This window comes from Varroa destructor, unplaced genomic scaffold (assembly GCF_002443255.2).
Source record: "Varroa destructor unplaced genomic scaffold, Vdes_3.0 BEIS01000001.1, whole genome shotgun sequence".
NCBI lineage: Eukaryota > Metazoa > Arthropoda > Arachnida > Mesostigmata > Varroidae > Varroa > Varroa destructor.
Genome location: NW_019211454.1, coordinates 7,462,248 through 7,483,909, shown reverse-complemented (window position 1 = coordinate 7,483,909; position 21,662 = coordinate 7,462,248). Strand labels below are relative to the sequence as shown.

Below are 21,662 nucleotides of genomic sequence, written 5' to 3'. Positions count from 1 at the left end.
TCTGATTAGCACGACGGCTTGTATTGCGATACCGCACGATTCCACTCTGCATGATCGTGTTTCAAAAAACGGCGATGATTTGAGCATCTCAAATGTTGTTTATATCTGGCAGCGCTCTGACGAATGGTGGACAGAAGAATTAATCCATTAGGCATATTTTAGGCATGTTCAAACCAGGCTTAAGCCGTTGCAGATTAACATAGTCTATATAGCGTAAAATCAGGGTGTCCGACCTAACGTCTGAGCCAAAGGCATGTTACCGTGATTTCTTTTCGGATCTACTCTGCTTCAATGGCATCAACGAAAAGCCCAGAGAAATCGTTCAGATCCAACAGAGCGTCGCTCTATCAAATAACTACGATGATTTAAATTACGGAGTTTAAATCAGAAATGTTTTTAATATCTTCAAAATGTCGTTGATTTTATTGCCATGGAGACGTGGCACTGGATTGACAATATCTTGAACCGTGAAAAATGTATTTTGCACTGTTTCAGTTTGTAGTAACAGTTATTACAAAGAAAAAAAAACTATTTGTGCAGTGTTCATATAGACTTTTATTAACTTTGGTACCTACAAACACCTTTGGATAACTGTTCCTATTATGGCCAGTCAAAACGACCGATCCTTAAAGAAGTCATAGTTCTTGTAATTAAACATAGACTTTCGATGGCGCCACGATACTGTCGTGATAGCTTTTGAGAAAATTCGCAAAAAATGGCTCGACAAAGACGCTAGGCCATAGGTCCTGATTGTTGCGCGGCGTCGAAGCCAAAAAAGCATGGTTGAATGGATGATGTTGACGTACAGTTGGGGACCAAAACTTTGCTGGTTCTATTCAAATATCGCTGCGGATCAGAGAAAGCTTTCCGTTACGCCGAGTATTTCCTTCACAAACCATTTTCCCTCCTGCTGTTGCTCTCTATTCCGGTCAGTTGTTTCGTAGTTCGCCTTCTTTTGCGGTTCAACCACACGACAGCTCCGTAACGAGAAGGGCAAACACGCATGCCTAACTGATCCCGGTGTACGTCGTGCGGCTGTCACTCCGTGTTGCGTAACTCCGGTCAAATAGAAACAATGAATATACAGGTAATGGGGTGAATTAAAAATCTCGAGAGAATTAAAAAGCCTTCATTAAAGAAAATTATTGCAATAAAGAACAATTTCACCATGCAATACATTTATAACATGAACACCCTGATAGACTTTGTATGTTTATGCAGTGTATCTAAAGTGTAACAGCCATAACAATGAGTACTAAGGTCTTGCAGATGGCTCTAATGGCTAACATCAAAATACCCCTGTACTATGCGAATATAGAAATTATTTTCCGGCGTAAATAAATGTTGAAATATCGTGTCGGCTGCTATTTTACAGGCGTGTGAAATGAAGATTCTTCAACAGCCAATGGATTTTTTTTGGATGACTTCTGTTGCACCCTCTATATATATATATATATATATATTTATATATATAGAGAGAGAGAGAGAGAGAGAATAAACTGACAACTGGATGGATGGATGGATGGATACAAGTGAAAAAAATTGTATAAACAGCATATATAGGTCCATAGCGATATGGTTGGGCCTTCTCGAACGCTTACAGCCGTCCAAAAATGGCCAAAAACAGTTCAATTATCAAAGTACAATAACAAAATGACGATTGGCCAAATCGCCACCATTATAACGGAAATATCGCTGTTCACCCATAAGGCTATGACGTTAGTTGTGCGCGAAGTAGATGCCTGGGTACATTTTTGTTTAACATAGAATAAAGTAGAACTGTACCTGAGACAATGTCTGGGTGGATAGCCTCAGCTGAATAATGTAAAGTGCTAAAAAGGGAAACTCTGCATTCTGAGAACAAATGCCACTTTTCAAGGAGCAATTACTGCTTTAAACACACTTGTCTGTTTTATTATGTGGTTATTTAATACGATGCAGATGGTAAAAACGACATCTTGAAATTACATCTTCCTCTATTAACGTTCTTCGATTTCTCAGTAAGACTTTAACAGGAAAGATAAACTAACCTCTAACAAACAGAGAGATCGTCTTATCTATTTAGAGCGACTACACTGGTTAAATTGTCGAAAATGTAACATTTTTACAATATGCTTATGTTGAAAAAATCCCACTAAGCAGCGATTTTATGGCCAAGATATACAGCATCCATATAGGGAAGAACAACGTTTGGTTGATATCAGCTTGACAATGGCAAAAACAAAGCCCCCTTGATTTAATAGGTCCTCCTGCATTGGCCTTATAAGCTTATTCGTTATACTTAAGTTCATACGAATTCTAGCGCAAATTTTGCGTATCGTAATAGCCCAATGTCATCGTTTCAATTCTGGATAGATCATCGACCTGACATAGTGTGCATCCGTAGCGACTGCTTTAGCCACCTGAAAAAGCGACACATTTCTCTGTAATTTGTTTGGTTGATGTTACCTTCGGTAGCCAAAATTGCACCTTTGGTCCAATTCAATCAACGACTGTGTAGTTCAATCTATCGGATAACGCTAGTATCAACAAACATGTATTATGGAATCATCGGTTCTAGACTCAAAATCGCTACCCGATCGTGGCCTATCGACGCACCGAACCCGTTCTCAAGTAGCGACGATTTGCGACAAAAGTGGTACCTCACTCCTAGAGCCAGTTCCAGGTGAAATAGTCCGAGAAAACCACTCCAGGACAGCTTTCGCGATGCGTCCCTGCCAGTACTTCCGCGTCCAACGACCACGAACATACCTGGCAGCTCCAGGCGTTCGTCCGAGTGCCCATGAACGTCGAGAATGTGGGAAAACGTCAAAGATGTTACCGACTGAAAAAACGTTTGGTACAGGTCACAATCGGACGACAAGTTCTGGGTGGAGAAATTGCACACAAAAAGGAAGGAAATCCCCAGTGTGTTAAATGCTAGTAAGACTAACTTCCGTAGAAACGACAGCAAAAAAAAAAATCACATTTGCTAACTTATTTTATCCTACCATGCTGATGTACATAGATAGCGTCCCGGATATGGACGATGCGAGAGACAGCGTTGATTAACAAACACATTTGGAAGTGCAGATGAAATAAATGAGGAAATAAAAGCGCCGGCCACATACAAAAACTGACGTCGCGCCACTCTGCGAGGGATTAAGCTGCCGAAACAACAATATTGGGGTACGTGAAGAAAGCACTGCTTATCTACTGTGTATGTATACAGCAATGCTCAACCGTACCGTTGACGGCAAGCGGAGGTATGACCACGCTTAACTAAACCGATTAGGATCCCCTATAGTGTCAAAGCATATATTATTGCTATTATCCTTAGTCGGTCACCGGGATGAAGTGATGAGATAGACAGTACCATGAAATAAACACTCATTCGAAAGGAATATGAAGACAGTCGAAATTCTCCTGACGCATTTCTTACTATCATCTTGTTGTAAAGCAGAAAATCACACGAAAAAAATAGCGTCTCAAGGCTCCATCTACCTTTGCACCTTAGTTGTAACGTAAAAACGTCATTTTTCTATCGACGCGTCCTGTAAAGGTCTGATGGCTGTTGGTGCCACTACCCCATTGTTTTTTTCTATGCTAAAGCATCTAACAGCGTCACAAAGTTGAAAAGCGCGCTCTGGTCTTCGCACATTTCCTTGCTAATTCTGCGTATTCAAGTGGTAATAAACACATGGGCCAGATTATGGGCTAATTGTAAATTTGGTCCACCGTATAAAGAAAGATATCGTATCCACGATAAAGTATTCCGAGCCAGGTGTCTGTCTCTATATACGATATAGAGCCCCTTATGTAAGATACGCGTGGTATTGATCTTACTTTATAACTTCCCCTGCGTTATTGATGCTGCCACGACGGCAGCGCGTTTTCTGTTGGTCAGATCGTCTTTTGTTAATTCGAAGTGGGGTGTGGAGCCAACCCAGATAGATGATGGACCAGAAGATTTCACCGCAAACTAAAAAAGTTAAGAAACACCTTAAGGCAAAACAAAAAGCGAGATCGGACCCATCATCTTGAAGGCGAACGCTCACGTTTACAATACTTACTTCATAATCTCAATAAAAAGAAAGCTTGACAAAAACCAGCTTCAATTTGTTGCCCCTTGTCCAGCGTACCACGTAAGTTAATGTAAGTAAGAGAAGCACTATGGCTTAACGGAACTGGTTGAGAAGACAACATTCTGGTGGTATATTACGCTCTGCACAATAGGGAGATCACAACAGCTGAGAAAGCTTCTAAGTGATAGGACAAGGTGGGTATACCAAAACATGATAGGGGCAAACAGCCACGAGGCGTTTGAGATTAGCTAAGCATCGTTTCACATGAAGGTCCTATAAAAAAAAAGGATGCACAATTCTGAACGCTGAAAATGGTGATAACCGCTTGCTAGTTAATGGAGCTATAATAAAAACAAACAAAATCACAAACGAGCCTAACGAGCTGCTGCGTCGATATAACAATTCATGTGGAATAGTTGCAACCTATATATATATATATATAACCTGAAAGAAGAGACATCGAATTACTATCGTCTGTCTATGAATTATTTTTCTAGACCTCTATTATTTAAGTAATATATACATTGAAAATATTATGACGAGGTTGGCATGGACATATATATCTGAGTGGTAAAAAGCAAACAAGCTTTTCTAAAGGAAACCCAGCTCGTCAGCTTTTACCGAATAAAGTAACTAGTCCAAATAGTCACAAAAAGATGGCGGCCACAGGATTTACCGCAGGTACGGTGTTATCGTAGACCGTTACGATTGAAATTGAGGAAAAAACATCAAAAATAATTTTGCGATTTACGATTAATTGCCCCATCTCTGCCCCAGCGCGGTATTCATTCGCTCTCTGAATTAAAAGCTGTTAGTGGACATGTGTTCGGTCTTCATAAACGATTTAGCTGAACCGCAGATTTCATCGGTAATTTCGGTATCTAAAAAATCGTCAGTGATGTCTTTTTAGTGACAGGAAGTTGTTCAATTTCAAATCTGTTCATTTGGTTGGCAGCGGACGCTATTCACGGATACGGTGCCAACGACAGCTGCGCTACTGAAATGTTCACTGGACCCGTGAGCTAGTGAAGTTCAATGTACATCTCCATAGAAAACTGCACAAACGGTGTACTGCTTGCAAAAATAGATTAACGAGGTCACCTGCTTCAATCTCGTTTTAGCGTAGGACTGAAGATTTGCAACGGAACTTCGGCAGCGGAAGAAGGTAGCGGTCACAGCTTCGATATATACGAATGAAGACGTGTCCATTGTTAACAGACACGAACCTATGGGCATCGGATGCGTTAGATGAAAGCTACAATCGTTCTTGGGACGAAGTCATGCAAAGCTTGATAAAAAAAAAAAAAAAACATTTATAATCGTTTTCCTTACTTATCGAGCTTTTCACCCTATCAAAGTGAGCAATGACCACAGCTAAGGTATAAACGTATTGATTGCATCATTTCCTATACCTAGATTAGGTTCAACGACAGGGCTAGAACCAATATCTAACACCATGTAAACCATTAATTTATAGTTCTGTTTTTTACGCTACACGTACGAATCACAATCTGTTCTTTTGCTAGAATTGTAGCAGGGGGGGGCCAATGTAAATGAAGTCGTGACTATAACACCGAAAACGGACACATTTTATTTGTTTGCATCGATTATACTTCAGCGAGTAAAATCGTCTACCGATAACATAGCATAAACGACTGATTTAAAATTCATATTAAAGGACACGTTGATATAATCGCCTGCAGGGGTATCCGATTGGTAAAAGCTCAACAAAAAATAAGGGAAAGTAGGCGATAAATGGACCTCGAAGGGAAGACGTGGGCCGACTTCAATTAGATCAGCTCACGGATCGTCCGATCAAAGCCAACTCGTAGCTGACTATCGATCGACTTAGATCGATTCGAGACATTCGATTGAACGCGATAAATAAAACCCGCTCAATGAACTTGTCATTGACGCCATGACAATCAATGACGGTATTTTTAGCTTAATGTCTATTGTACACGTGCAAACTATGTAGAGGGGTTTTGAGGTTCCTACAAATATATATATATATATATCATATCTCACTACGGAAAAGGTAACTCTGGGTTAGATAATCGACAATAAACGATCACGATGGATTATCGATGGTCGCCGTACTTGGTTACAGGTACCGGATGGAAATTTGCCATTTGGTCTTGAGACTTTGACGTCTACAAACATCATCAAACGCTTTTTTATACACAAAATACATCGCAATTGTAATCACTACTTAATATCTACTCCACCACTGTCAGGCATGTCCTGTAACGAACACGATAGGTACAAATATAAAAACCCATTGACAGTTGTGCCATTTTTAACACAGCAAGCAACTGGTCAGCATGCAAAAGGTGACTTCTTAAATCAAATCAATATCCATATTTACTCTATTACACGTATATAGAGAAAAATTAGTACAACGACGGAGACAACATAGTCCCCTTAATATGCCGTTTTTACAATTCGAATTTGTGCGGGCGAAAATACGAGCAACGACAATCTAGCTAGCAGACAGGCAGACGAGTGGATCTCGAGCGAGTTTGTCAAACACCGAGCAAACAACATCTCGTTCAGAAAGTAAAGGTAGCCAATCGCTGTTTTATGTTATAGCCACTGGCTAAGTTCGACAAAACGAATCATCTACATCGCCATCGCTTCCTCTGGCCTAGCTAGCAAAGGCCCACGGCCTCACGGGCGCCGAATCGCGTCCAACTACGTACAGCATCGCTGACACCGCATGTCCCCATCGGCATCATCTCCATCGAAGCGTTAAAACAGTGGCAGATGAAGATGCAACGACTGGTATTAAGCCAGCAGCGGCAGGAGCATCTGACGTGAAAGCAGAAGTAGCAGAAGTGACTCTAGATTTACACTAGCCATCAAGTAAGCCATATGATCGGCTGCCACTATGCATCGCTTGCCGTCGTCGACTACGTATACTGTCAATGACAACCACCATGAATGAATACCGTTGGTAACTTCGTATTGAACGTTTGCCCAGCAGCGGCAGTATGAAGAATAAAAGTTGTTTCTGTCATTATTTTTTCCAGCTTCGTCTACCTTTGTTAGGGAGGCCCGTAAGTCGTCACTGTAGCAACAGCGTTACAAACGAGTACAGGCAGGCCATCTAATGTCGAGCGTATTATAGCTAATGTCTTCGATACTCTGAACATTATCATATTATAGTAGAGATTGCCAGAATAATATAAAATCCCAGAATCGGCCCTGCCATAACGGAGCTGCGCTTCTCACGGGACGACGATGATGATAATGATTCTGTCGCTAATCAGTGCTTTGAGCATCTTCTCTGAGATAATCACTGATTAAGCAATTGGCACGCTTGATAACACACGTTGCCGTAATCCATGGCAACACGTACTAGCGGTCTGCAGCAACGCGCTGTCGATTCGTCGCGGATCCGATACGGAACACGTGCGTGATTGCAGGTCGTTTATTAATCGTTTCAACTCAATGAACAAGTCTTTTACTTTGTCAGTGTCCTAGATAGAGTCATTAAAAACAACCCCTCTAGAGTCTTTAAGAGATTACTTAGACGATATAGATGTATATGTGGGAAAAACATTACAGATGACCATTGGATAGAAAAAGAATAGCTGCTGCTGCTGCATCCGGATCATGTCCTGTTAATTAAGGGCCAGGTACGACTCGATAATCTTGCAGGTCATTTGAATTGTTGCCCGCCGCAGCTGCAGTTTCTTGCTAAATAGGCGGTAACTACTACGCTCTTACCAGTACAGAATATGTTTTAAATTGAGTTACGGCTTATGTCTCCGGTAAGACAGACCGGTACAGGGGTATCGTTCGCGAGAGGTTGCTCCGCTTAAAGTGAAATACGCAACATGCTATAGTCTATATCGCGTTCGTGTATTGACACCCGTTGAGGCTTTAATATTGGGCATGCTGTAAAAAGCTACGCCAAGAAGAACTCGATAATAGAAGAAAGACGAGGCCTTCTAAAGAATCCCGTATCGTCTGTACGGACCGCTGCGAGATGAACACAACTGCTAGCAAAAACGTGCAAAACAAACTTTTCAAAGTTAACAATAATTTAGACCCAAGGATAACTACTCCTAGCTATTTGGTTGTTTCCTTGGAAGCACGAGAGGTCTGCCTGCTATTCTTTCTGCATCTTTTGGCACATAACGCTCTAATTATATTTGTCATCTCAACCTGTAACCTTAATGATACTTTACCAGAGCAGAAATCGCTTCCTATGTATAGAAACAAAACCGGTTTGTTCGTATGCCCACTCAGCTGGTATCGGATTGAGCTGTGGCCAAAATCGCTATGAGAAACACTGACCACTACCCGATGAAAGCTCAAGAAAATTGTCCTATAAAAAAAGTCATATCTTTGAATAACTACCTGGTTTATGATCGTTCACTCTAGCATTCCCTAATTGATTTTTTATTTTTCCTTCCCACTATGCTAAAAGTTAATGACGTTATGATGACAAAGGTCGAACTGGTATAATTTAACAGTTTTCACGGTATTTCGCCGGCCATATTAATAGTAAAATAATTCAATCCAATATTAGCTCAATGATCTGCTCGCAGTTTTGTTCGTCAAAGCTCAAAAAGCCATGATTTCTGCTTCTACAACATTGCTATTGCTTATAGATATATTGGATTTTTATTGTTGATATTTGCTGTCTACCAATGAAATAGCGGATTGGCTACATCTGAGATTCTTTATTGAGCAGCGACGATTCCGCTTACAACCAGCCGCTAGTTGACGATTAGGTCTGACAGATTATGACTACACCTGAATCTGTCACAGCGCACTTAATCAGAGGGGTACACAGGCTGCATCGAGTCTTCATATCATCAGCCCCATTCTTCTACAATTGTATGCCATCTAGCCAAATCGTGAAATGTCAGCGATACATTTTCGTGGAACGGCACCAACAGGGAATCAAGTATGGTCAGACCTAAAATCGATAACAGGAAATTGTTCACTGACCCCATCTCGCCGTTTGGACCGATTTGCTAATCAACAGGAAGCCATATCCTAGGAAAAATGTTCGAGTACTGAGTAGATGCATTTGATGCTGTCGCTACTTGAGGATTACTTAAGTAGCCATATTTTGTACTCAGTTTATACGTACACACAATTCGACTGATATATGATGATATAGAGTCTGAAGATAGGATGACGGCCATAACGCTGGATGCATAACATACTTTCAAGGTCTGAAACACGCATTTTTTCCTGCTCAGACAGAATCTTCCGCCACCATCACTGCGTATTCATTCTTTCATATATATATATATATATATATATATATATATATCCGCTTTATTTCGACGTCATCTTAGCCTTACGTAGCAACTGAACCTTGTGTTTTACTTCAAACAAGTAAAAAAAAAACGAACTTGAATCAATTCAATGAAATCGAAATACGTCCGACCGCAGTAGAACGCTCACTCAGCAGCGAACGCCTACGTGCCTTCTATAAGTTGCTACTGTTAGTAATGATCCTTTACTTGCAGGCGTAGAGCCGCTTCACTGCCAAAGATTCAGCCTATTTCTATAACGGATCGAAAGAACAATAGCTAAACGGGAGTTAGAGGGACAGCGTACAACGCCTCACACTCAACAGTACTCAGTTTCATCATCGGTTGTTGATTCGGCCCCCTTACCCTCTTTATCGCCGGAATAGGACAATTAGAAACGAAGCTAAGACAGGGCTCCTCGAGTCCTAGCGAGGTTACGTACATAACGAAACACAAACAGAATGAACGAGAGTGCCTGCAATAAGCATTACGTCATTGTCGGCATCGCTGCTTCGAACCGCAGTATGATTCGATTATGTTCTATGTTGAGATGCTACAGCGCCGCTCAGATTATTGTGGACCGATCTATCTGAAGCCTTTTGCCTTGCAACACATTGACGGAAAACAATGGCTGACGTTTTCGTCTCTCATTATTGATTTACGTTCAAGCTTCTATTGCAGGTTGTTCCAGCAGCCTCTACCGCTTAGGAGTTATTCTTTGCGCTGTTTCAAACGCATGTGTCTCTTTCGCATTCGCTGAACAACATGTCGTTAGTTCTCTGTACTTCCACTTTTCCTTTTGGGGGTTTTCGGCACCTGCTACAAGGGCGGTCGCGTTTATTCGCCTTTCATTCAATCAGTTACATAGTTGGTGTTTTGAGTACCAAGGGTAAAGCACGTCTGCGGTGTGCGACAATGCAAAGGCCTTCTAGGACTTCTCATTCCGTTGTGCTACCCTCAACCACCATTTTTTTGGGGCGGTCTTCCTTTTTAGTGTCTCCATTTGTACACTTAGGTGTGTGTGTGTGTGTGCCATTTTTCATCCTTAGCAGGTCTAGTTACGTACCCTCATATGATCACTGTTGGACGAACGCTTCTATGTCTGAAGCGTGAAAATGTTCAGCGCCCATGCTGAGTAGCAAGCGGACTACCTTTACTCGTTTGTATCAACAAGTTCCGACAGGAAGCGGTCATTTATATATGATTCCGCACATTTCATCATAGAGTAAGCCACTGTGTCGTATGCGTGTCTGTAGCTATAGTCCCATAGACCTGCTGTAGCCGAACTCTTCCTTCTTCTCATTATATTTCATAATTAAGTTCAGCATATTCAAATATAGATTAGACACGAGGGCCCGTAAAAAACTAATCAAAATAACACTATCTCATGCATCAGCTGTACTAAATAGGCGCTTTTACTGAGAACCACATCAGTTTTTCCCTCTTGTCGTACTATAACGTAGCCACGATATCCTGTTATATTATTTCAAAAATCATAGCTAACGCCGTTACCGTCTGCTCGGTATTCTGAGTACGTCTTATGCCACCCGTACACGATCATCAGAGCCACACTTTTCAGTAGTGTGTGTCTATGTAGGCTGTGCCAGCTCCTAGAACGTTATTCAAAAAGCGATATGGTGCGGCTCATATATTTTATAATTATAAGAGCCGTTTAGAGCCATCCCGAGTCGACCTATCCAGAGGGTTGCCGTATTTACTAACGGTAACTAATTTAATACACGCTGGTTGTATGGTTAGTCCAGGGATGATATTATTTCTTCGTGTCTACCGTCCCATGCCATTACAGCTGTGGCCCTTGTCAACCCTTTCGTAATATATGGATAATATTATCGAAGTTAATTATTTTTAGGAAATGAACGAGAATTTAGACGGTCTTAGATATTTTTTTTTTTAATCCATAAAACACACCTTCTTTTTTCGTTTAAGAAAGAATTATTTCGATATTTGTCTATAAAAATACAGATTACAAAAATACAGTAAGACGAGTTACTAAATCTGCATATATATATATTACTACCATAAAAGGCATAATTTTTCGAATTTGTATTTCTCTATTCAATATAGCTTCAGCTAAATGCCATTAAGAATTTGGCGAGAAAATCCGTCATTAGCTCGAACAAAAACGCATAACTCTAATTTAAACATATTTACCACGAACTGAGGATCAATGAGCCAAATCATTGTTCCTGTAATAGAAGAACGCGACTGAATTTCGACCAATAAAAAGAAGTAGAAAGGCAAACGATTACGCCGAGATAGTAAAAAATCTTCAACTCAAATGACGAATCACTGACGTCTACAGTAATCTTTCTTCAGACATCCGACCGATCTGCGTTCTCCATTTCCATACATATCCTTGTACATTGATGTTTCGCATTTCCCACTAACTATGATCTGCTAGATCATAAGGATCGCAGCGGAGTGTTCTCGAGCGACGGGCTCTCGAAGCGATCGCGAGCGTGGGAGTTACCTACGTGGGAGTGCTCCTCAGGCGTGCTCTTCGTATCATCGTACTAGTAGAAGTAGTATTAACAGTAGCAGCAGATGCTATAGTGCTAATCTATTACAGGCTCTATAGCTAGAAGATTCGCAGTTGTCTTGCAGGAAAATTGCAGGAGAAAGGTTTGTCAACGGTTCAAAGCACATCTTAAATATCGGTACACCGCAACACATAAGGACATATATTGATACTGACTCAATTTAATCCGTCCTGCCGTCGCCGACGGTTATAAACAACTTGAAATAGGCCGGTAAGCACCGCTTGAGTTCGCTTCGTGTATAATTCGCACGTACCAGCACTTCCCATTGCACATTTTTCCATTGAACATAAATTTTCCCCTTCTCCCCCCAGCTATGACCGACTCCGTTGGGCCTTTCAGGCTTAGCATCATAGTTAATGTTGATCTGCATAGTTAATGTCCATCTGCTCCTATCCTTATAACTTCTAAGCGAAGTGCGAGCTGAAGCTGGAATGGTTTCATGTACAATTCTGACCGAACGGAAGTTAAGCTGAGCCTCAACGTGGAAGAGATAATTAATCTCCAACGGTCTGCAGTGTCGAAGTGAGAAGCGATTTTGATAGTTGTGTTTTTTGAAAGAGCCGCAGCCGACCGGCGGAATTTTTAAGAATTCACATTTTTGTTTATTCATCATTTTTTTGTTTGTCTTTTCTCTGATACTATTTATCTCAGTGCTATTTTACGACTGTACGGTTCGCACCGATGCACAGAAGAAGCTGTCAGACCTAGGAAGGATGATAACGTTACGTATCTACATTGTCATATGGTAGCCTTCCGGAAAAAAGGGCCATTATTTCGTTCGGCTCGGAGATGATTTGTTAATTGTGCAAATGATGCTCACAGACATTTCACAATATTCCCATACATGCTGCCATCAAAAAATACTCTGAGAATTAGAGCATGTCACTGATTTAGAGAAAATATAGCAAACGTATGAAGAGGTCCTGATCTGATACAATTGCTTTTTCAAAAAAAATTAATTGCATCAGTAAGTTATATAATCGGTGAGTTGAGTTCCCGAGTAAACATGAGTGAATTAACTTGAGCCACCTACTACCTAGGTAAAAATAAAGAACATTGTTTTATTCATTCACGCAAGCTAACTTAGACAACATGGATATTTGAGAAAATATGTACGGTTTATACTAACTTTTATAAAAAAAAAATATATATATATATATATATATATATATATATATATATATCATTGATTCACTATTCGATTCGATAATATGGCCATGTTTACATTTGAGTCGTCTGGTAGTCATGCATGGCTATGATCATATAGCTGTAGGACTACCATTATATTCTTTTTAACTGGTAACATTTCAGATATCAAATGAACCGTCCCACGTTACAAACGTTACACGTTCACATTACAGAAATAGGCGCAAATCGAACAACGAGGTTGACTTATACTTGTTTCTTTATATTTGTTATATTAGAATCCTGTAAATATATAAGAGGGATATCAAGTATGTTTGGCCTGGTCATCTGTTTTGAAAATTCGTTCGAGGTTTCGAGCGCCCGCTACCGTTGTTTTTCATCAACTGGTCAACAAAGCAACATTAATTAGGCCTACATAAGTGGTCAGTGAACTAATCCCCCAGTCTGCCCTATTCATTCTACGTGGCTATTTTTATGACGTCTCACTTAGAATTTTGCTAGAATTGTCACGAGAATCATGCACCTTACCCGTAATACCTCTACCAGCCATTACTGCTTTTCACGGACCATGGTCCGCAGACTTCTGTAGCCTGCGGGACAGTGAGCTTTACCGAAGCCATTTTGCTAAAGCAAATTTTTCGACACCGAAAAAAAAAGTTCCACGCGACCACTCCACGAGGCGAAAGTTGGTACGTGTGTATTTGTGGTGTTTTTGCACTGTTTGTGTGTTACTATCGCTTGCTGGTGAACGCAAATTGTTTGGCGCGAGCTGTTAACTCTTCGCACGGGAGACGTCTTCGTGGCTTAAATGATCGACCTGCTTTATGGGCGGCCCAAAGATGCCCAGAAGCTAGTTGCAGCAAACGTGCCGGTGGAACTCGGGGGTAATAGAAATGCTTTAAGACAGAAAACTTAACCACAAGGCAAGCATAGTAATGAACTTCTAAAGTACAAACAGGCCGTATCCGTTGGACGTCCTACGTACTACTGAGAAAATAAGCAAAGGAATCGAAGGCGGCTTTAACTGGCTATTAATATGCCATATTTTTACATGTCATTTATGAGTATTAAATGTGACATGTGTATCTACTAAACAAATTTCTCGTAAACAAGACGGCGGTACATATGACTACAAAAGAAGCCGGCCGATTGTAGACTGCAAATCAAATGCCTTAACAAAACTGCTGAGCTTAACAAAACACGCAGAATCTATCGAGTCGAATTGCTGTCGGTACCTATCAAGACAGACGACAACTGGCCTTATTTATTATTCCATAATTCCAAATGATTTTTGTCCGATCTAGGGAACCCGATATGATTCCAAGCGAGTGAAGGCGCAGGGACGTCGGAAAAAATTTGCTGTGACTCAATTTATTAAGTTCTGTGGAAAACGACAGCCAAGCATGCAATAATGTCGCAGTTCTTCAGCATCCAGCTCGATGAACTACAGTATTTTGTTATTTTTGTCACAAAAGTCGTTGTAAATTGTCCATTTGTCAGTGCGTCGTTATTTTGAGATAGTTAATGAGTAATAACTTCGCAAGAATTTGTCGGTAAACGCGACTTCAAGCGGGACTTCAGTGCCCGACCTCGTTTAATTCTCGTTCGCTATCCGTCGGCATTACGTGTATTTCTAGCGTGTTTCTTCTTTCTCTTTACCCCTACGTGTCTACGCATTGAAGCGTAGTTCAATAGCTGGCCTCGCTTTTCGAACTGTCCGAGAGCTCTTTTCGCGTGTCAGTCAAATAAAAGCAACTTCCGACAACCAATAAATTACGACAGCTCCTTAGTGCAATGTGGAGTGGGGCTTTTTGCTTGGGACTACTGCAGCTACAGTGTGGGCACAAATGAGGATCGCGTACTTGTACTGGGGGCAAATGCCGGCAACTTGTATCCTTGCATCCTTCGGTTAATGCGTCGCCCATCGTTCCGATCCTACGCGTCTCGAAAATTGCAACTACTTCATAGTTGATTACGCGAATAGGTAGCGTTATTTCCGAAATAGGTTGTTTTGGGTAATCTTTACTAGTCCGGATAATTTTTAACCTACCACGCGGCCCGTCTACTTTGACTGCAAAGTCGGTTACCAGTTGAAAGGGGTGCTCCATTTTACGCCGTACAATGGATATTAAGAAGTGTAGTAAACAAATCGACGGTAATTTTTTGCTCAGCTGTGATCAGAGGAGATGGTTTTGGGACGTGAGCCTATTGGTGACAAGTAAAGGCGTAGGCTTTATAACAGGTTTGATCCAGACTTCCCTAGTCTAGCTATGGTTTTCCATTTTCCCTAATTTATAATGACTTTATTACACATAACACCGGATTATTTCTGCTTCGTAACCTTTGTCAATCACTTTGCCATATGGTCTTCTTGCCACAGCTACATAGTAGCCGATATGCCGCGGTGCAGTCTTTGTCATTGGCATACCTCAGCCAACAAGAAGTTCTTGTGCTAAAGCAGTGGTTTTTCTCAACAACATTATACGTTCACGAGAGAAACGAGTACATACATACGGTAATAACTAGACAGATATATCTCAATAAAATGATCGTAGGCTTTCATGGAACAAGTCACGGCCCACTAACAGCAGACTGCCGAATCAACAACGCTCCAAATTTCACCGCAACGATGACTGAATCCGATATCGTTAGGGCGTCACACGTGTGTGTGCAAGCTTGAAGCTATGGATGAGCACGGAATAGGTGTAGGCGTACCGTGATATTTTTTGATTACAGAGCGCACGAAGCAATTACCATATGCCTATTCAAATTCGACAGCCCTGTCTTCTGACAGCAGTTTTCATCTACAACTCACAAGGTTCACACGACTGTTTCAGCATAGATGTCTCAAACCCTCGATCTGTCTAACGTCAACGAAATATCACTGCGATATATATAAACATGTAGCAGCAATTCAGTCAAGGAGGCGATTCATTCTGAAGAGATATATCCAGAATTTTAGGCTGACAGTGGAACTAAGTGCAATCACTTGGCTCCGTGGGTTGTCATTATTATTATTGAGGAATGCCGACGAACTTCATCTCATCCGGGTGTGGCAGGCATACTTCAAGAAGTTGCAACCGCATGAAAACTTTGGGTAATGGGTTGTTATCTTGGACTTAAAAAAAAAAAATAATTATCGTCCAAATTCGTTGGAGCCGGCGGCCATTACTTGTCGGCGTGTTTTCCGCCTTGAAGAAACACTCTGCCTAGACGAGTCCATATTTTTTAAAGTGTTTTGTTGTTGCACGAACTATTTAGCTCGGACACTTATAATCTATACCAGTACCAATTTGCATGGTTAATTCGGCACTTTGAACATCTCAGCTTTGAACGATCTTTCTAGTTCGCTCCTTATTGGCATCTACAGCATCATTTGTGGTTGATTCAGATTTCCTCATGAATCTTTGTTCCACATTGTACCACAAGATTAGCCGTCCATTTTGGCCGTAACCATTGGCTATACCCGACAAAAAAACCGACAAAAAACAAAAAAAAACAAAGACGCCCAAGGAAAAATAGCAGACCAACCAAACAGAAGCGAGTTCTCCGGCGCGAGGTAAGCGTAGCTTGGATTTCGCTACTACTTTATAAATACATATGTAATTATCTGTGCATATTAATCATCTTTCAGCAATTATTAATATACACAGATAGTGATTCTCCATAACTTGCGGTTTCTCCACCGTAACTTCTCCGGGTACTTGTTATTAACAATAATTTACCACTTACGCGGTAGGTACTTCACAGAACGATTTGTACAAGAGCACGAAGGAAACCTGTAACGATAATAAGAATAGTTTACATTTTCCAGACCTATATGGTGATTTTCGTCTAACAGCAGTTATGGTTTAGTAGGAAAAGTTAAAAACTGAATAAAAGTGACGTTTTTTTTGCTTTGGTTATATGTAAACAAATCATAAATTTCAAGATGCGTCTTCCTGTAAACGTATGCTTAGTACTATCGTCAGTAGAGACCAAGAAACTAAGAAACAGATACTCATTTACAGAAAGGAATAAATTTTAAGTAAAGCTTCCTTAACGTCACGTGCCAGTTCTGTTACTGCAATTTTTTTTGATGATCTACTTCGAACAAATGATTTCACTAATTAAAACGCACATTATCATAGGGAAGCATCTAAATGGCAAGCGTAATCATTTTTAACAAGGCCAATTGCGTGTTAGTGACGCCCTCAGTCTCAGCTAGACATGCATTGTCTCTTCAAAAATTGCCTCGTGTCTATTTATATCAATTATATGAGACATTTTACACATTTTTGCCCTCTTGGATGGCCATTTGCATTCACTAATCAGGCGAACAGTATGAGTTTACTAACAGCTATACAACTAAACCTTGTACAACAACAACAACAAGATCGTATTCTCTATACTTTATTAAATTTTTTTTTTTTTTAAGACGTTCAGCACACTAAGCCGTAACTAGTTAACGAATAAATTCATTGCTCTCAATGTTAAATTCCTAGATTTGCAATTGCACCGAAAGCCCGAACCCGATTTTTTCGTATCATAGTTGTGAATAGTTTTAGTAGAAGTGGAGTTTGCAGACGCGACCCCCCGTAAGGCTCTTGAGCCTTCATTTTTGTCCCATGTACGACGCGTTCATTTGTCTATAAAATACGAAATATATGTTAATGATCGTATAATATATAGCCTCTGTCGTGCTTTTTCAGGTCAACCTGTTTTATAAATAAAAAAAAAAAAAAAAAAGAAAGAAGTACCTCGATGGTGGTCTGTATATTCATTGTTCGCAGTTATGAATCGTAGCCTCTATATTAATCATATACTATTTTACTGTGAAGTTGGGCAACTTCATTTCACACAGCACACATAGGCTGTCAAGAGCATGCAGTCCAACACTACTCAATGAAGAACTCGTTGTTGTTACTTCTAGATTAGTCCACTACTTCATAACAATAATGTATACAGACGTATGCTTGATCGTCTCATCGCCTCTCTAAATATTGGTAATCGGCTTTCGAACAATTTCAGAAACAGGTCGACAATAGTGACACGTGTTGTGGAAATTGAAGTGATAAGTTGCTCAGCCGGAGAGTGGACCGGGCATCTAGACGTTAGAGCTAGATAAACAGGTTTGCTTCGCGGTAATTGTCGCACTTCGACCAAATAAAGGCGACCTTTCGTACGTTAGTACCTTTTAGTCGTTTCTGATAATCAATCAATGCTACAAGCTAACAATTTACAGTAGATATACACCCGACACTGGAGATACACATCGCATGCGTTCAAAACAGTTAATAAAGTACGATAATAATAATAATAAGCTAAATATCAAGGTTTCGTTAAAGTCGATCAAATCCGGTCAGACAGAAATCCGTGTCCTTATTGCATCGAAAAAGAATATATATATATATATTTGTTTATTTCAAAACATCCACTAGTGAACCCATTATTTTTTATGCGATCCGATATTTGACTGACCGTTTCCAGAGTTTTCTTCTGAAAGCAAACAATGTGTTCGTATCCACCACTGCCCGAGGAAAAAACGGTATCTATAAAAAGTTTACTTAAACTGATGCATAAACAAACGAATCTCGGTTACCCCTCATTTTCTTGTCTACTTTTAGCGATTTACTGTTGCTGACTAAAACTGACTATAGTCGTTTATAATTCATTGTTATTTACGTTGCCCTTCAGCTGCCGCTTGGATTTTTCATCGCAATAATCTCTCAGTGGATCGGCCCTCTCCCGGCCCGCTCGTAGTTTGTTCACGAAATCGCATTTTGTTGGAGAATAGTCGACATATGCCTGCTCTGTCCGGCAGAACTGTTACAGTTGGGGATTTGAAATTGGGCAAAGATATACCGGAAAAGGAAGAGCGATCGTGCGCATTTATGCTTCCAAATGACCGGTTGATTTTTTTTGCTGAGTTGAGCACTTCCTTAAATGAAAAAACCTTTCCGGCCTGGATAAATTAGCATAAAAAGTCTTCTGCTACTGCTGCGTTTGGCAGAATTTCTTTAATTGTAGGAGTAGTTGTCGCTGTTGTTATTGTCTAAGCATCCGGGCGCAGATCTGGCCGCATTTTTGGCGGTTCAATTTAAACAGACAGCTTTCCCGAGTGTTCATACATATCGTTCAGTTTTATTCAACTAAACATAGGCATTTTATGTCATTTTTTCTTATAGATTACGAAAGAAAAACGTATCTGTAAATTATGTTCTATGGATTATAAGGGAAATCTACGACGACGAGTGTGACGTATCTTTTAAGGCTTATGAAGATTTATTACCTTATTTTAATTATCCATTTACAACGGGTTGACGCAGATGCGATTCTCATCAGTATCAGCCATAGGGTGGACTATGTATAAGATGTAGGATCCAGGGAATATTTCTAGAGGCCAAAGTGGACAATGGCTGCATGTATTATTTCCGCCTCTTCTTGTTGCTCAGCGCACCCTATCGGTCTGTGCGGATGCAACTAGATCCAGCAGCGCCTGTGAAAGCCTGCGCGCGTGATGCCACGAGTGAGCGACGCTCAATGATTCCGATAATTGATAGGTAGGTACAAGTTATCATTTTCTCCCTGTCCCTCAATCTAGAACTGTATTTGCTCCCTTCTCTTCATTTTCATATCATGATCTTTCTCCTTCGGCCGTGATTGGCGCTACTTCTATTGCAATTGATTTGCCGATTTTGCCGCGGCCGTCTACTGTCTACCAGACGCGCCAGCCTTTAAAGCATGCTGACCATGATCTTGCTGTAAACTTTACCAAAACTAATGAGTCGAAAAAACGTTTTCTAATAATTTCTCTGAAGAGCCCGCACGTGAAAATTGTGGCCTAACGTATCAGGTGGCCGACTGGCTTACTCTTCTGACCTAACCTATCTCCTTGTCACATCGTTTTAAGCTTTGAATAGCCCTAAGCTACGTTAAAGGATGTTTCCGCCACTGCTATTGCAGATGTATACATACACACACCTACGCATCTTGTACAGCATATAAATATCCTTGCATCGACTGTACATAGCTTTTAAACGCGCAGCACATCTCGTCACTATAGAAGCCCCGCTAGCCAGTTAGACTGACCGTCCAGCTGAAGACGACAACGGCGACAGTCATAGCCGTCTAAATCAACGCTAACCGTCCGCCGCTGGGGTCTGTTACGCGAAAAAGAAGATAAGAATCTGTTTACGTTTCATAGATATTGTCCCAAGTAGACGCTGAGTATAGTTCAAATACAGCTGGGACGGTGTCCACTTGTGCTGCTCTTAGATGATACCGGCGCGGCCTAGTCGACAGTTTCATTAGTAGTCAGTTGGCCTGCGTCACCGCTACCTATTGTTCGCCTATAATAGCCAGAGTGACAAGAATACTCACTTGCTTCCACGCCTGTAGCCGACAGCTGCTGCCAACGTCGACGATGTGCCCCTCACATGATGACGCTCACAGAGATTTACGCAGGCTAATTGCGATCTTAGCAGCGGTCCGAGTGGCCTCCATTTGGGTGGCAATACCGGGCCGCATCGATGGTCTGTGACCACAATATAAATGTATTCACCCCATCGCTAAAAATAGGGGGGGTTCAAAGTGGCTAGGAAAAAAAGCTGGGCGAGTCAGTACCTTGAAATTGAACTGGTAGCAGAAAACAATTTTACTGGAAACAAGTTTCCAGCCATGTCGGGGCATCTGGAGACAGACCGTCGTCGGTGTTAAAGTTCAAGGAAATCATCTAATAGGAATCACTATCCTCGATTTCGTCTTTCAGCTGGACTGTCGTTTGTGCTAATATCAGCACGTGAACTTATGCTGGGAACTTGTTGCTGTCGTTGTTGAAAATAATCACGCGATTATGTTGATGATTATGATGTATTTGGTTGCGTGCATTGTTACCACTGTCCTGGCAAGGATAAAGATTGCCAAGGAAGATCACGTCCCTGTCGTTTTGGCGAGCGTGCATACATAGGTCCATCAGCCGCTACACCTTTTAACAGTTAGCATGTCTGTTATGGATGATAAAACAGCGGCCACAAATGGATTTTTGTCGCGTGGGACAATACAAGGGGCCAATTGATAGTCGAAAAGAGGCGATGAGAATTATCATTCCTTCGGCAAACGAAAATGGCTGCCTGACGTGACCAATATGTCTGAATTCAGATAAGCCGAGAGATACCCGCTAATCTAGTGTATTAATGGCATCGAATTTATTTAGTGCAGAAATGTGTATTAAGGTATTGTCTACAGCCAGGAACCATCCCTTGAGAACCACTTCCATAGACAGACATAGCATATGCTTACCACTTGTTACTGCTATAATCTTTAGCGTCATCTTTCCGAAATATATTCTCAATATCAATCATCTATTGGCCATTGCCCTTGCCTGACAACAAACTTTCCGGCATTTCGTCTCAGAAGGCGCCTTGTTCTACTGATATTTTTAGGTAGATTAGGGGTTCAATCTGACACTCGAGTAAATTTTAACGGAATCAGTTTCCTGATATGAATATGGGTGCCAAAAATAATGAAAACTGCCGCTGATGCTTTAGTACGCTAACGTTAAGCCACGTAACGTAGCGAATCTGTTAATAACAATCGATGCGTTGGCCAAATCTGTAGTAATTCTATATATA

At 40.9% G+C, this 21,662-nt stretch overlaps 1 protein-coding gene and 1 long non-coding RNA gene across 3 annotated transcripts in view; one reads left to right on the top strand and one right to left on the bottom strand.

Moving 5' to 3' along the window:
- Positions 1–21,662, top strand: part of LOC111255554 (uncharacterized) — a 65,035-nt gene that overhangs the window by 12,900 nt on the left and 30,473 nt on the right. Inside the window, exon 1 of one of the 2 annotated variants that reach the window (XM_086975009.1) lies at positions 19,500–19,592. The exons of the other annotated variant lie outside the window; for it this stretch is intronic. The gene's annotated coding sequence lies outside the window, so the exon portion shown is untranslated. Of the gene's footprint in view, positions 1–19,499; positions 19,593–21,662 lie in introns of those variants that run through there. 2 annotated transcript variants of the gene reach the window in all.
- LOC147758191 (uncharacterized) lies at positions 419–19,016 on the bottom strand. The gene is made up of 4 exons (XR_015318750.1): positions 17,790–19,016; positions 16,783–16,829; positions 2,643–2,824; positions 419–2,402 (listed from the first exon to the last, which is right to left on the bottom strand). It is a non-coding gene; the product is annotated as an uncharacterized LOC147758191 (long non-coding RNA).